At 38.9% G+C, this 18,089-nt stretch overlaps 1 protein-coding gene across 3 annotated transcripts in view; it reads left to right on the top strand.

Moving 5' to 3' along the window:
• Positions 1–18,089, top strand: part of PolD1 (DNA polymerase delta) — a 213,130-nt gene that overhangs the window by 94,247 nt on the left and 100,794 nt on the right. The gene's annotated exons all lie outside the window — the stretch shown is intronic.

Raw genomic sequence — 18,089 nt, 5'->3', positions numbered from 1 at the left:
GGAGGACATAAAATGCAGACTAGCACAAGCAAGGAAGAGCTTTCTTAAGAAAAGAAATTTGCTCACTTCAAACATTGATATCGGAATTAGAAAGATGTTTTTGAAGACTTTTGTGTGGAGCGTGGCGTTGTATGGAAGTGAAACATGGACGATAACTAGCTCAGAAAGAAAAAGAATAGAAGCTTTTGAAATGTGGTGTTACAGAAGAATGCTGACGGTGAAATGGATAGATCGAATCACAAATGAAGAGATACTGAATCGAATTGGTAAGAGGTGATCGATTTGGCTAAATTTGACGAAAAGAAGAGATAGAATGATAGGACACATCTTAAGACACCCAGGACTTGTTCAGTTGGTTTTTGAAGAAAGTGCAGGTGGTAAGAACGGTAGGGGTAGACCAAGGTATGAAAATGACAAGCAGATTAGAGCAGATGTAGGATGCAATAGTTACGTAGAAATGAAAAGGTTAGCACATGATAGGGTGGCATGGAGAGCTGCATCAAACCAGTCTATGGACTGATGACTCAAGCACATATTGTAATTCAAATCTCCGGCATAGTTTCAAGAAAAGTTATTGAGTCATTGGTTTTAGAGTCTTCCCTTGTACTTTTGATAGCCGTTTAATTTCTGTTAGCATGTAGATGGAAAAAAGGATAATAATCTGTTTAGGTATCAAGTACAGCAAACCTCATTAAGACGTTTCTGCAGGGGACAACAAAAAAGAACGTGTTAAGTGAGAAAACGTACTACAGTAAAACCTGTATTATTCGTTCAAATTACATGGTCCCGCGTGCATCCTAATTAAATCACGTTGTAAAAATCCTGCATTATCCATTCCTCGAAGAAACGATTTCCCGGATCAACTGTCCAGAAATTTCAGTCCCATCAACGCTAAATCCTCGATCACGCATTTTTCAAGAAACTGTATCTCACGATAGGACGGCTACGACATACTTATGGATCTTAGCATTAACGCCCCGTCATTGCAATAATTGTAAGAAGTACCGGTACTGTACTGGAAAAGCGATCGGCAGTGAACTTGCATAAGGGACCATCTTAGCGTCACATTCGGGTGGTTTTGTCCAGAAAATCCTCGGAAATCATAAAGCAGAGAGTGGCCAAAACAATTGGAAGGAGACAGCGCGCATTTCGACAGCTCTACTTGAAGACTGAACAAGTTTCGTCAAATGTTCATACTTGCAAAACACCTACATTATGTCCAGGGTTAGATGTTTAATTTTTTTACTTTTTTTCGTTTGTATTGCCGAACAGGTTTTCGGCTCTTCCCTCAGGGCATTGTATAGTCACTGGTCTTTCAGGCAGGAATCAAAACTGCTTCTTTTTAAGTAACACAAATTTAGTATTTTAATATCATCGTATACGATTATGTGTTCGAGACCAGAACAGATGTTGCACCTTACATGCATAAAGCCATGGGAGGTTTTGGGATTGCCTATTACTGTTTTGGTCCTAATATAAAACTGGGAATTTCATGTTTTTGTGTTAAAATGTTATAAAAACCACAGTCGTTTTATTTGCGTACGTTACATTTAAAAAGTTTGTAGCATTTCGCACTCGTGCCGACTTATACAGCAAGGATAACATAAAATCAGCTTCATGGTCTGTATCGCACTTTCCAGCTGAGCTCAAGGTCACGAATAACCGTAATTTCTGAAGTTATGATATTTTTCCTCTTTCCAATTTGATTGTGATTAGTGATGGGCAGAATTGAATATAATGCTTTCAAGAACTTTCAAGAATTGATACTTACATTCGAAAGCATATTACGAGTTCAACATAACCTTTAAAAGTCGATGTAGGCCTAATTTACGCAGTACAAGATTTCCATCAACTGATCACGAACTGTATACCGGTGACCAAATTAAAATGGAAGTTTACAAAAAAGGTATTTCGCTATCATGTTGGGCACTTTTGTATCTAATATGCTTTATTTTATTAGATTAGAGGATTAAAAACTACTTGTGGTCGATTGTTGTTTGGCTTGGCGTTACCGGTATTAGATTTTTCAAAGAGTTTGTCTGATCAATGTTGCTGAACTAAAAGAAGTATTCACAGGAAACCAACGAATTTTTCCCGGTAAAACTGAATGTAAAGTTTCGAGATTTTTAAGTCGCGTACCGGTAATTAATTTTTGAAGTTGGCATCGCGGTCTAACTTGCCTGCCTCTCACCTGGAGAGCCTGGGTACAATTCCCGGCTAGGACACGCATTTTTACCTGCATATGAGGGCTGGTTCCAGGTTTATTCATTCTACGATTACCTTTAATTGAACTATTGAATGGTGAGTTGGCAACCTCGGTCTAGAAAGCCAGGAATAACGGCCGAGAGGATTCGGCACACTGACCATGTGTCACTTCGTAATCTGCAGGCTTTTAAGATGAGCAGCAGTCACTTGGTAGGCGGAAGACGTGGTCCCTCCAGAAACAGAGAATCGAGGTTCCACTCTACTGAATATACGAATATCAAATGTCCAACAGGGATATGGAAACACTAAATATGTTTTTTTCCGGCATGAAGGCATTTTACGTCGTGTATCCATGGTAGGTACATTGTAAACTATATCTACCTTATCTAAAGATGAGAGAAAAGTATTAAAAGGTGTAAAAAAACACGAGAGAAGAAATATGAAAACCTTTTCCGCTTGGGCTTATGAAATATCAAGTACAGTGAAAGTTGTGAAAAACACTAAATAAATATGAGTACATGTGCACGGTGGCCAATAAAAATATCAAAGTATTATTGCAGATCACACTCTTTCTAAAACAAATGTTAGTAGAAGCCTTTTATTTTGGAGCAGTGGGTTATTAAACATTATTTTCTGGTCACGCTCTTAGACAGTGAATTGGATGTTACATTCAACCCTGTGCGACTGGCAGGAATGACTTTGGCCCCATTTTGAATCGAACAAAACTTTTTTCTGACAGATTTTAATTTTGTCTTCATTAGTAAACAATTTCACGACCTTTTCCGTATCCATAACCAGGCTGCCACAAGACAAATATGCACCACGTTAGTCAATTTCACACGATTATACCGTTGCCTACGCTATAATACAAGGCCTTGAAATGCACTAATGAAAATGGGTGCCATCTTAGTTCACCATTCAGCCACTAGGATTGCGCTGTTGTCCCCTTGTGTTCGCATTGCCGTGTATGTCTATAAGTAAATTATATCCTAAATAAAGAGAGCTGAATGTTGTAGGTGTCTACAGTTTTAAAACTTTCCTACTCAGGGGTTTCTTATCGAGTTTCAAAACTTATCACTTCTACTTGAGTGGCTCGAAGCAATGTTGTCTTATAGAGGTCTCAGAAATTTTTGGAGTAGAAAAAGAGGTAGTTTGTCGTCTTTACACTCTCTACACTTAATTTCACTTATAAACCTGGCTTTCAGAAAAACGTACACATTTTTAGTAACTGTCGTCGGTGCACAGCAGAGGTAACAAATTCCGTCATGCGCTGCAGAAGAGCCACAAACGATGATTTCGGGTATCTGAGGGCTCCTCGATCTTGAAAGCGAATAAGACACAATGTTGGACTTTCACTAGCTGGAGAAGTGATATGTTCTAAACAGCCTTCACAGTCTGTTTGTTCTTCTGCCACACGCACTAAGTATCCTGCTACCATAGCTAGAGAAATACCAGGTATTGTAGCTGTTGAATCTGAAACAAATTAATCATATTTATGTACTAGCGAACACTTAAATAACAAGTATTGTTCACACAGATCTGATGTAATTTACCTTGCAAGGGTTTTGTAATGATAGACATTACGTGTTCAGGAAGCTGCGGAATTTGCACATCATCGCGACTTTCATTCCTTCTATATCTTTCATCCATCTGGCACATTCTTGGTTGTAGTAAACTGGTTCATACATTGCAGATCTTATTTTCATCCCTCAGCTCAACATTGCCATGTTTTGATGCCGGAATAATTCCTGTATGGAGCGTTGTTTCGATTGCGTTAAGGCATGACCTTACGTCCATTGTGTCATTGTATCCCGCATTGCGTCGTAGGTGGCTAAAGAAAAGCTCGATATCATCGCTTGTTAGATTCCACGTCAAGACATAATGAAAATTTATACTTATGAGGTATTTTACGCAGGCCACAGTGGATTGGGTAGTCAAGACCAACGCCTGATACGTTTCCCTCGTAAATCTTTTCTCTTTCTCTGGATACATTTGAATGTTCTTGATATATGACAGGAAATCATTTATTAACCAACTGAGGCGTTCATCTTCAATGCTGAAAAATGCCAGTTTGTTCTCATTCCTGGAATATGTCCCATACGAGGTGTTGCCGACATCATGGGCACCGAACCACTTCATAAAATGCTCCATGAAAGAAATTGTTTCTTTTAAACTGTTCCTGTCTTTAATGCTCTCGGGACAAACCACCTCCATACTCTTCAAACCAGCGATTGTTTCAGGGGAAAATACAATTTTGGCTCTTGCTACATTCATTTTCTCCAAATTTGTAGGGTAAACTACTTTTCTGGTTAGTTTCCTCACCGGCTTCATAATTGAAGATTTCTGGAGTTTGAAAAGACCTCTCAAATGATCGCCAGTCATGATAGCATTGTTTACAAAAAAGTCTCGTGACAAATGTTGGGATCGCACGTTTTTTATGACGTGACTGGGATCGAAACTTAGGAACAGAGGCCTAGTTTTATCAGCTGGATGTCGTATCTCATGCGTAATGCTTTCTCCATAATGTTTCGAACATCGAAACATTTACCTGAGAATTGTCGGTCACAATTCTGATCACTCCGAAACCACACTCTTCAACAGCACTTAACGCATCCAAGGTTAATTTTGCAAGTTGTGAGCCCGTAACGGATGAAGTGAAATAGAAAGACACCGGTATTCTGTAATATGTAGAGAGTCCCTTGAACAAAATGCAGAGTAGTTTATTGGCCAACCTATCTTCGATTCCAAGAGCGTCAATGTCAATGTCATTCAGTCCAATAAACATATCTAATTTCCTGTCATACATAAGGGAACCAACCTTTTCGTTATCGTTCACTAACGACAGTTTTTCTGCCAGTAATCGGGCTTTAGTTAGCGAAGTTATGCCCGTTTCCCCTTTTGAGTAACCAACATACGATTTCAACGTTTTAGGATGAGGAAGATGCAAAATATCGAGTGTTCTGAGAAGCCGATAACCAGTTGGCGACCTTGAAGATAATAGCACACAAATTTTAACTGTAGTCTCCTGGTATTTGCATTTCTTTTTTCCAAAGCTCTGAAGTTGTTCTAACAAAAAGTTTGCTTTCATATTACCTCCCTCAGCTTCCTTCTGAATTTTAGAAACTCGACTTGCAATATTTCCGGGATCCTTCTTTACCTTACTAAGTTCTGCTTCCAAATCACAAATTTTTACGCGCAACTTCTTAATAATTGTCATGTGCTTTCTATTTCTTCTGATCTCCTTCCTTAATTTCCTGGTAATGTATTTTGGTACTGTTGATTTTAGGACGGGAGAAAACTGTGTACCTACTGTTGTGGTGCCTACATTTATCAGGTCAGATTCTCCAGTATTATCAGGCACAGGAGAATCCGATTGTGCCACACATTTTCTCTTAATTCTTATATACTCATTTTCACTGTCCGTTTTTTCAAGCTGTCCTTTCTTAGGAGCTTTCCTACATTTTAAAGTGACTTGTTTGTGTTTGGGGAACTCTGTAAAAACTGAAGGGACTTTATTAGGCAGGAGTGTCTTTTTAGATGTACTTATACTAAAGTCTTCTTCTCTGAAGTGTTTACTGCACACCCTCGATTTTTCTGTAGGAACCCAAAGAGATCCCGGTTTGTCTCCTCTGCGAGATATAGCCACAAGCCACCGTTCTTTTAAAGCACTATTCACTGGAAACTTGTGAAATGAAATTCCACTACCTTTAATTTGTCGTGAATGACAATAAGGAACACAGCAATAAACCATGATTGAACCTGCGAGTGCTTATTATCACAAGAATACACACATTCATAACCAACTCAATACACACGTTTAAAGGCGCGAACCTGGTAAACAGGGGGCAAGGTAGCGATCCTAGCGGCCCGCCAATGAACTGCAGTGTGACCACTTCTATAGCGTTTTACGGGCTCTATTTCCAGGCCTTGTATTATAGCGTAGGCAACGGATTATACTCCTAATCCTGATTTAGGCTACCATATCACACAGCAATTATTTGCTACACTTCACTGTACCACTCAACACAAAAAAAATTTCTAACTTCTGAATGGAATGTGAAATACAAGCACAAATAGGCTCACTGTGTTAATCAGCAATCTCACTGCTGACCGGTAAGCTAAACTGAACATTCCTGAGGCTAATGGCTTGCTCTCCGAAGGTGCAACTTATCCTGTGAGGTTCAGGAAGTCAAGGCCTTTTCCTGTAATCACGCAGCTGTGGTGACAGCTCTTACCCGAGAAATCACGTTGCTTTCACAAGGGGTGACAAATAACATTTTGCAGGGCTAGGAAAAATGTGATTGTACTAAGCAGTAATTGCAAAAATTCGTGACACGATAAAGTGAGGTATTTTTATATAGATTTAACATGATGAGAATCGGGACTTCAAATTTACAACGTGTTAAGCAGGAAAATGTGTTAATGAGGAACATTCTAACAAGTTTTCACTGTATTTAATTTTATATTCAGTTCTATTGTTTCCATTTACTAGACTAGTATAGGAAAAACAAAATGGTTTAAAGTTGAAACTGGTCTCCAACAGGGAAGTGTACTATCCCCCATACTATAGTCATGAATGAAATTCATAAGAACATTAAACAGAGATTGGGAAGACAGGCAACAAAAGCCATGTTGTTTGCAGTTGATATAGTGATATGGGGTGAGGATGAAATGGAAGTGCAAAAACAAGTAGATGTGTGGAATCAAGAGATAAAAAATTTGGGATGAAAGTAAGCACAAAGAAGTAAAACAATAGTGATGACAAGGGGAAGGAAGGAAGAGGAAAGATCAAACTGAATGGTAAAATTCTGGAAGTGGTTAAAAGTTTCAAGTACTTGGGAAGTGTGATCACAGAAGATGGAAAGATAACCAAGGAAATTGGGAAAAGAATACAGCAAGCAAACAGCTTCTACCAGAGTGTAAGGAGTATTGTGTAGAACCAAGATGTCCCAAAGAAATGTAAGAAAGTAGTATATTCAACCTATTATGAACCCATACTAACCTATGCAGCTGGATCGTCGATGACAACAAAACGAGAGGAGAGTAGAATACAGGCAGCGGAGATGAAATTCCTAAGAGGTATCGAGGGCAAGACCAGAAAGGATAGAATTAGAAATGAAGAGATAAGGAAAAGGACAGGAATCTTGAAACTTCAAGGCAGGATAGAAACAACAAAGCTAAAGTGGTATGGACATATGATGAGAATGGGAGAAGAGAGAGTGCCAAAAAAAAGCTTTTTCAGTGAAGTTAACAGGAAAGAGACCACGAGGAAGACCCTGAAAGAGGTGGACGGATTCAGTGTGGGAGTGCATAGAGAAGACGGGAGGAGAACCAGAAGATTTTATTAGTATCTTGCTGACTATATGGTATTTTATCTTAAATTTCTAGTAGATCATAGTAGGTTAAAATAATGATGATGATGATGATGATAATAATGTTGAGTCATCAGTCCATAGACTGGTTTGATGCAGCTCTCCATGCCACCCTATCCTGTGCTAACCTTTTCATTTCTACGTAACTATTGCATCCTACATCTGCTCTAATCTGTTTGTCATATTCATACCTTGGTCTACCCCTACCGTTCTTGCCACCTACACTTCCTTCAAAAACCAACTGAACAAGTCCTGGGTGTCTTAAGATGTGTCCTATCATTCTATCTCTTCTTCTCGTCAAATTTAGCCAAATCGATCTCCTCTCACCAATTCGATTCAGTATCTCTTCATTCGTGATTCGATCTATCCATCTCACCTTCAGCATTCTTCTGTAACACCACATTTCAAAAGCTTCGATTCTCTTTCTTTCTGAGCTAGTTATTGTCCATGTTTCACTTCCATACAATGCCACGCTCCACACAAAAGTCTTCAAAAACATCTTTCTAATTCCGATATCAATGTTTGAAGTGAGCAAATTTCTTTTCTTAAGAAAGCTCTTCCTTGCTTGTGCTAGTCTGCATTTTGTGTCCTCCTTACTTCTGCCATCGTTGGTTATTTTACTACCCAAGTAACAATATTCATCTACTTCCTTTAAGACTTTGTTTCCTAATCTAATATTTCCTACATCACCTGCCTTCGTTCGACTGCACTCCATTACTTTTGTTTTGGACTTATTTATTTTCATCTTGTATTGGACTTATTTATTTTCATCTTGTACTCCTTACCTAAGACTTCATCCATACCATTCAGCAACTTCTCGAGATCTTCTGCAGTCTCAGATAAAATAACAATATCATCGGCAAATCTCAAGGTTTTGATTTCCTCTCCTTGGACTGTGATTCCCTTTCCAAATTTCTCTTTGATTTCCTTTACAGCCTGTTCTATGTACACATTGAAAAGGAGAGGGGACAAACTGCAGCCTTGCCTCACTCCTTTCTGGATTGCTGCTTCTTTTTCAAAGCCCTCGATTCTTATCACTGCAGACTGATTTTTATACAGACTGTAGATAATTCTTCGTTCTCGGTATCTGATCCCTATCATCTTCAGAATCATAAATAGCCTGGTCCAATCAACATTATCGAATGCCTTTTCTAGATCTACGAATGCCATGTACGTGGGCTTGTCCTTCTTGATTCGATCCTCTAAGATCAGACGTAAAGTCAGGATTGCTTCACGTGTTCCTACATTTCTTCTGAAGCCAAATTGATCTTCCCCCAACTCAGCTTCAACTTGTTTTTCCATTCTTCTGTAAATAATACGTGTTAAAATTTTGCAGGCATGAGATACTAAACTAATAGTGCGGTAGTTTTCACACCTGTCAGCACCGGCTTTCTTGGGAATAGGTATAACAACATTCTGCCGAAAATCGGATGGGACTTCTCCTGTCTCATACATCTTGCACACTAAATGAAATAACCGTACCATGCTGGTTTCTCCTAAGGTTAGTCAGTAATTCAGAGGGAATATCATCAATTCCAGGTGCCTTGTTCCTATTTAGGTCACTCACAGCTCTGTCAAACTCTGACCTCAAAATTGGGTCTCCCATTTCATCAGCATCAACAGCCCCTTCACGTTCCAGAACGAAATTATCTACATCGTTACCTTGATACAACTGTTGGATATGCTCCTGCCATCTTTCTGCTTTGTCTTCTTTCCCTAGAAGTGATAATAATAATAATAATAATAATAATAATAATAATAATAATAATAATAATAATAATAGAGTAATCTGTATACGTATTGAGTTTTGTTGTGTAATCCTTGTGTAGTCCATTCACTATTTGATTAACAGCCGTTTTCATTTCTGTTTGTATGTAGTAATAATAACAGTAATAGTAATGTGTCTGTGTATTTATGTTTTATGTAACTACAATTCTATAGTTTCCATTAGACTGTAATTTTATAACTAGCAGTTTCCTGCAGGCTCTGCCCGCAATTTATCTTGTATATCATTAATATCCCCACCAATGAATGTGCAAAGTTTCAAGGTAGTGAAATAATACACATGAACTGTTGTGGTAATGGAATGTGATATATCAGCAAACACATGAAAATACTTTACAAATATGAGAAATTGTAGAAATTGACTTGTTCTCCAATAACTTTTAGAATTAGTGAACTGTTTAATAAGTCAGTCTGATTTATTGGAGAAGAGTTATTGGACACATATTTGTGCCTTACTTATTGAATTTTAACCATTTTGTAAGTTTTCCCACAGAATTCACATACTTGTCTAACTTCCTCTTCACAGTAATTGTTTTTACACATTCTAAAATGTACAAACAAATTGTCCTTTCCCGTCCACCATTACCCCCTTCCCCACTTCCACTTTATATTTCCATCAGCAGCAGCTCGCCTTAAACATTCAACCATGTTTAGTTCCATGTCAGCTATGCACCACACTGTTTACAGTCCCAAAGTTATGTAAGTAAATGCATTCTTACTATAATACACTGCTGAGTAAAACTTAAGGACAAAAGTAACTTTCACATGTTGTGTCACTGCCAAGTAACATAGCTTGATGAAACTTGAACCATGCATAGGAAGAACTGCTACAGAATGGTACAGTAGGCAGCTGAAGGAATATGCGATGAGACAAACAGGAATGACACGTTAGTACAGAGACAGTAAATTACACGTAAGTCACTGCAACTCATGATGGCCCCATGGACATCACAAAACAAGGGACATGGTTCTTAAAAGGGTGTGTGATCACCACGGACAGCGATGCATGCTCTGCAACGTGTTCCCATGCTGGCCACAAGATTGGTAGTCATTCTTGTTATGCGACGTTCCATTCCTCCACCAGCGCAGTTGACAACTGCTGGATAGTCGTTGGTGCATGTGGACATGATGCAATATGTCTGCCCAACATGTCCCACACATGCTTGATGGTATTAAAGTCGGGGGAAACGGACAAGCCAGTCCATTTGCCGAATATCCTCTCGTTCCAAGAGCTCCTCCACCTGTGCTGTTCATTGCGGTTGTGCATTGTCATGCATAAAAATTAGGTCAGCGCCGAATTCACCCCTGAAAAGACGCCCATGCAACATTATGCCTCCCCAAACAATAACACTTGGACAACCAAAGTGGTCATGTTCAACAATGTTCCTGTGTGCGTCACGTGTTCCCACCTGTCGTTAGATGAGGGTACATCTAGACTCACTACTCAGACTGAATCTGCTCTCATCTGAGAAAAGCGTGCAACCCCACTCCTTGTCATTCCAGACCTGATGCTCTTGGCACCATCGCAAACATTGCTGCTGATGTGCGGGTGTCAACGGAACACAACGTAATGGTCGTCGGGTGAATAGACCACCCCCATGCAGTCACTGTGGAGCATGAGATGAGTGCCTTGCAGTCCTGTTAAACATGGTTGTAATTGCATCCACTATTTGATGCGAGTCTCTTCTTCCGTTGCATAATGTAGCAATTATCTCAATTATCTGCTACTGTAGTTGACCGTGGTCAACCCCCACCTCTCCTTCGGGCAGCAGTGCGTGTGGTTTGGAATGCTCTTCATGCACGTGAAACATTGCTGTAAGCATTACCAAACTCCTAGGCTAAACTCGTCACACTTCGTCCTTCTTCCAGGTTCCTGATGATTCTTCCCGGTGTGAAGTCATCCAAATGTTGTCTCCGGACCATGTTGGAATGAATAACAGCACCACAGTGCACCATAACAGCTCACGAATTGACTATCACTGCCTTGTCCCCCCGTTGCTTCAACTGCCACGTTTTGTGGAGCCAGACCTATCTGGCGCTATAGCTACACTGACCTCGCGCCAGGTTTCTTTGCACGTTTGGGAGACCTCTGGCAACATATTACCGCACTTTCATTCGTTTCCACGTAGTAGTTGATATGTTGCTTTATCTATCTTCCACTTAGTAGTTGATATGTTGCTTTGTCTATCTCATCATCCAACGCCATTTTCTCTCCCTTATCTGCATTTCAATTGGCTGCTGATTGGTTTCTTCCCATAGTTCTTCATTTGAAATAACATACAGCCATCTTCTGTTAAGACAGCGATTCACTAAGACTTGCAGTTGTTCAGTCGTCTTCTGGGTAACTTTCTACGTTTCACAGCTGTAAAGTAGAACGGACTTAACATTTGTGTTAAAAAGTCGTAGCTTAGTTTTTCTAGAAATATTCTTGTTTCTCCATATAGGAAACAATTGAACAAAAGCACCATTTCCTTTCCTGATACGACTCTTAATGTCTTCTTTTGCTCCTCCAGTCATAGTAACCATACTCCCAAGATATATAAAGGAGTCCACTTGTTCTATCTCTTTATCATCTATAGACAATTTATCATGAATCTTGGAATTGACCTCCATCTCCTTGGTCTTATTAATATTTAAGTCCAGCATCCTCTGCCTCCTCCTTAAACCGCTTAATCTCCTCTTCCATATCTCTGAACCGTTGAGCCAGCAGGCAGATGTCATCTGCAAAAATAAGGTCTTCTAACCTATCTTGTAAGCCCCACTGGATCCCCCTTTTCTGACCTCAATACACTCTCCTCAGCACACTATCCAACACAAGTAGGAAAAGCGTCGGAGAAGGAATGCAGCCCTGTCGAACTTCCGAGGTCACATCTATTGGTTCGGTAAGATCTCCCATATGCAGAGCCTGACTTTTATGACCCTCGTACATATCCTTTATAATATTCAGAATATTTTGTGGTATACCATATTCTTCAAGTGTTTGCCACATAACTCTTCTATTTACAGAGTCAAAGGCCTTCTCAAAATCAACGAAAGTCAAGTAGAGGGTGTTCTGCCATTCTGCACTTTGTTCCAAGATGATTCTCAGAGTGTTTATGAGATTGACACAGCTGCGGTGTTTACTAAAACCAGCCTGTTCTCTTCTAAGGCGCAGTTCCACAACATCCTTCACCCACTCTAAAATGATCCTTGAAAGCACCTTACTTGGTACTGACAACAATGTAATTCCCCTCCAATTATCACACTTAGTAATATATTATCATACTTGGTAATATCCCCTTTCTTTGGTATCCTAATAATCAGGCCTTTCTTCCATTCAGTTGGTAGCTTTTCTTCATTCCAGATCCTTTCCAACAGGGGGTGCAATAATTTTGCCGAGGTCTCAATGTCTGCTTTAAATATTTCTGGCGCGATATTATCTATACCTGGTACTTTTCCAGTTCTTATCTGTTTCAAGGCCTTCTATATTTCTGAACAGGTTGGAGGATGTAAATTTATTCTTGGGTCACGATCTACCAGTGGCGGCTGGTGCAAAAAATCAGTTGTGTGCTGTAACCCATCCCCACTCCAAAAAATAAAAATATTTAGAAACATACCGATATGTGGTTTTCAAGAGGCTCTCCACTGAGTTTTCCACACAGAACAAACTCGCAAACAACCCTAACACATATACACATTCGTCATTTTTTTTTAAACTATAAAACTATATAATTAAACACACAATAACACCTGCAATGGCTAAATATTCACAAACTCAAACACTTGGTGTGAGCGCACAAAAACAGAACTTCCCAGTGTTACCAACATCATTGGAAAAAAACAGCAACGTCGTAATGCAAAATTACATGTTACGTTTTTATAGTGACTATAAACTAGACATTTTTAATTAAAGAAAATTATAATATCATGCCCTTATTTTGACAACATAAGAAGTACAATTTTTACAGTTCATCGATTTACAAATGTGGCTATGGAATAGGCAGGTTGGTAGTATTCTATCCTGTTTGGTATAAAAAGACCTGGTGGGAACAGCTCTACAGTATTTTGTTTTCCCGTTTGCTTTGAGTGATCCCCTCTTAAATACTACCACTGAGTCAAGAGGGTGCCAGCTGCCACGATCTCATATCGATCGTAATGCAGTGTGACTAGTGCTAGTGCTGCCTCTCTGTGGTCGAACTAAGAATCGCTGTGAAGTAATGTCTTGGCTGTTGTTTCCACAGCCTATCGGAACACATTCTCTTTGTATCGGAAAAGTTCGGCATGCATGCGCAAAAGGCAGAGTTCCTGTTTCTGGCTAAAAGCTAGACATTCTCGCTGAGCTATGATCGTACAGCACCCGGCGTGGAGCGCACCAGTAATTAACTGATTGTGAGGGGAGTTGAATAATTTCCTATTCTTTGGCCGACGTCTTTTTAAATGCACTGTATTTGATTGTAGATAATATTTTTAAACTAATTTATTTTTCCAGTAGGCAATGTGCTGCAGCACTTCAGCACATAAGGTACAGCTGCCCCTGCTATCTACTGGTTCTGTTTGTTGGTTACCATTCTGTTCTATATCTCTATTGAGCAACTCTGAGAAATGTTCCTTCCATCTATGTAACTGTTCTTCCCGGGTGGTCAGTAGTTCACCTCTCTTGTTCACCTCTCTCCTTGACAGTTTCTTTGTGATACTATACAATTCCTTAGCATCTCCCCTTGCTGATGCTTCTTCTGCCATTCGTGCTTGTTCATCTACCCACTGTATATGATCTTATGCTTTTCTTCACACTCTTATCAGCTTCCACATATTTCTTTTGTGCTGTGGCTTTCTGTTGTCTTGTTTTACACGTATTAATCTTTGCCTTAACTAGCTTCCTAGCCTCTTTTTCTAAGTATCATCAGACATCCATTCCTTTCTTGAGATAATTGTGAAATGCAAGCACCTTCCCACTAACTTCTAAATATGTGTCGTTGACTTTCTTCCATGATAGTTCAACATCCATCATAAGTTCTGGTTCAACAGCAAGAGCTTCAAAGCAGTTTTGTAATTCTATCTGGAATTCTTTCCTTTTAATTTCATCTTGCAATTAACCTAAATCAAATTTCTTGTTTCACCTTTCAAATTTCCTTCCACTTGCCACAATTTTCATTCTAAACTCTGCAACTACCAGGTGATGATCACTTCCAATATCTGCCCCTCTTTTATTTCTAACATCAGTCATTGATCTTATAAACTTTCTACTTATGGCGATGTGGTCTATCTGGTTTTCTGTAACTTGCCATGTAATCTTATGGCATCGTTTATGAGGGAATAAAGTGCCACCCACTACCAAAACTTGGCTAGCACAGAAATCAGTGAAAAGCTCCCCATTTTCGTTACAGTCACCAACTCCATGCACTCCCATAATTTGTTCCAGCCCCTCATTGTTAGAACCAACCTTTGCATTTAAATCCCCCATCACAATAATAATATCCCTCTTTCCCACTCTCTTAATAGTCCCATTTAGTTGGCAGTAGAATTCTTCCTTTTTCAATCTCTTGACATTTTTGTGGGAGCATAACGCTGGATCACGGTCACATTGCGAACTCGGGTCTTGAATCGAGCTGTCATCAGTCTTTCTGAGATGGGTTTCCAGTCAAGGAGGCTCCTCTTTGCAGTTTCATTCAATAGCAATCCTACACCTTCTCTATGTTCTGCATCCTCCCCCATTTGCCCAGAATACGGTAGTTTTTTCAGATGCTATTCTAAGGAATAGCAGATAAATGCACTATTCATGTCAGTGTTTTACCCTGTTCTGTTTAGACAAGATCATATGCAACATTTTAATGTTATTAAAAAAATGTAAATGAATACTACAAAAATTTCTCCATTATGAAGACAATATTAACAGTTTCAGAATACTTTTGTAATATTTAACACTTTGAAGACATGCGCCATACGTCAGTGGTAATGTTCTGTGGAGAACGAGCAACGTACGGCATTGAATTCTAGTGCTTGTATATCCGCTTCAGCGTACTACAAACGTTAGCAGAGTGCTGGTACTCATTCTGCAGTGCTTGTAGTTCATTAAAAAATACCAGGTAGCAGCTCATCATCAGAACCTAATTCTATTATTATACTAAATTGGTACTAACGAAGCAGCTTGATAGCCGCATTGTCTCGCGTAGCCAACAACTAGAGCCAATTTCTACACTTAATGCAATTTTTTTAATTTCTCAATTATTAGTATGTATGTTGTGTTTCATAAATGTATCATGTATGCGTGAATACATAACTTTTCGTGTTTTTAATATGCATTGTGAAAATTTAAAAAATTGCAAGTAGAAGAAAGGTTTTTTTCATTTATTTTTAAAGTTAGTGGTTTTGCTCCAATTTTGGAAAACAAGGTATGCATGCCTAGCTCAAACATTGCTGAATCCAAAATAGGTTTGTGACTGTAAGGTTATCAGTTATTTTTTGTATAAAAATGTGAAAACTCATGAAAATGCTCAGTCCACAGTGTAAGATCTAACTTCACCTGCTCAGTCTTCAATGTGTTAATTCAGGAATGAACATCCTGGTGCTGTTGTGGAGCTACAGGATGCTTTTAACTTATTTTAACCTTTCATGATGTAACATTATAGTAACGTTCTGTTCAGTAATTTGTTATCGGATATTTGGTTTCAGAAGACAATTTCAAGTTTTGAAGTATAATATTGTATATGTCGAGTTCATTTCACTCCATTAATTTTAATCAAACCGGGCAAGTTGGCCGTGCAGTTAGGGTCGCGCAGCTGTGAGCTTGCATGTGGGAGATAGTGGGTTCAAATCCCACTGTCAGCAGCCCTGAAGATGGTTTACCGTGGTTTCTGTTTTTCACACTAGGGAAATGCTGGGGCTGTATCTTAATTAAGGCCACGGCCACTTCCTTCCATCTCCTAGGCCTTTCCTATCCAATTACCGCCATAAGACCTATCTGCGTCGGTGGGACGTAAAGCCACTAGCAAAAAAAAATGTAATCAGTGTTGATAGCTGAAGAAAGTCTATGTAGGACCAAAACATGTTTTATTAAAATGTTTACCATTCATGGAGTATTGATTAGGGGGGTTTGACCAATTATTCAAGAAATTTTATTTTATTTGTCTAATGCTTTCTATTTCATTCCAGTCTGGTTCAACTACTTCACAAACTACATCTTATAACTTGATCTTCAGATTTCTGTCACTGTACTTTTTGTCATGCCATTTTGACAGAGCAGATTGCTTTTCAGCCTCAGTAACTAAGATTTCTGTATTCATATTTATAGGCATGCACACTGTACAAAATCTAAAAATAAAATAAGTAGGATTTGGGGCAACAGTATGTCAGCGTGTGTGAGCTAACATATTGAAACCTGTTCATTTCATATACATCGACAATCGTATCGCTGCAAAAGTAGAACATATTGCATCCTTTCTGTTGCTGCTACAGAATAGTCATTTATTGAAATGATTCCATTTGAAATAAAGTTTTGTTTTCTGTGACAACTGTGGAATGCCAAAAGTCTGCCATCTGGATGTATCCTTATTTTCCTAACCCAACTTCCTACCTCTCCAAGTGATTGAGCCTAACACCAAACTACTTGTTTTATGTTAGTGTAGCCCTATTTCTTTGTCTTATAAAGTTGCATAAGTTACCCATTCTTCCTCTGTTTTTTTCTCTAGCTTTGGTTTACTTCCGTTAATCTGCCATTGTTTGACAATAGTATCTGTAATATATTTTAATATTATAAAAGTGGTGGATATGAAATAAATTATTACATCATATACTCACCGCTAATTAACACATTAATGACAGGTCCCGAACGGAAGCTGCTACCCCATATAAACTGGATAGTTCAAGCCTCCAATAAACAAATTACACTGTTGTACTCAAAGTACTGTAACTCAAAAACTGTTCAAGATATCGAGCTCCAACTTGGAACATGTACTCGCTAGGTTGCTTAGTAGTCTGTAGGGTGTGATATCTTTCAAGGCAGTTGTGGCTCCATTTAATAGTTTTCTAAACACTGTGTAGTATGAATGCCCTGCTTGTGTACTTATTGTATGCAAGTATAAAAAGATTTCTCTTTACAGTTACTCCCTGTTTAGTGTTAGCCCTTAATCATTAAAAATATCTAATTCACTGTCACTCGGTACCCATTATAACCAGTCTGTACATAATTAATCACAGTTATCGGTAGCCATCGGCAACTGAATACACCGCGGCATGTTCCGAACAAGAGCTCTAGGGAATAGCTCTACATATCATACATTATTTTGTTAAATACATGAAGGTTTAAAGAAAGAAAGGTGCAGCAATAATTTATATTCCACGACTACACCATTTGCAACTCCTAATCTTGCTCACAATTTCATCAGTAATCAAGGAAATCCGAGGTGTATAAATGTGAGAATTCTCATAGCCTGGCGCCTATTGTCGGCTGTCGTCAGCTGAGAAACTATGAGAATTCTCAGAGCTCATCACACATGTGGCACATCAGACAATGAATTTGCATATTAATGTTGAAATACTTTGTCGTCACATAGGGCATGTTACTGTGGGCGCACCATCTTGTTCAATGATTCCCGGTGCGTAAGAACACCCATGTATATACGAAGTTTCCATGGCTACAAAGACCGTAAAATTAAAAAGTTACATCGACACTAAAATCTACAATCCCTCTACTCCATGTCATGATTGAAAGTAGTTAACATTTTAGCCAACAGATAGCACAACAAGCTACAG

This window comes from Anabrus simplex, chromosome 6 (assembly GCF_040414725.1).
Source record: "Anabrus simplex isolate iqAnaSimp1 chromosome 6, ASM4041472v1, whole genome shotgun sequence".
NCBI lineage: Eukaryota > Metazoa > Arthropoda > Insecta > Orthoptera > Tettigoniidae > Anabrus > Anabrus simplex.
This window is presented reverse-complemented; position numbering and strand designations above follow the sequence as displayed.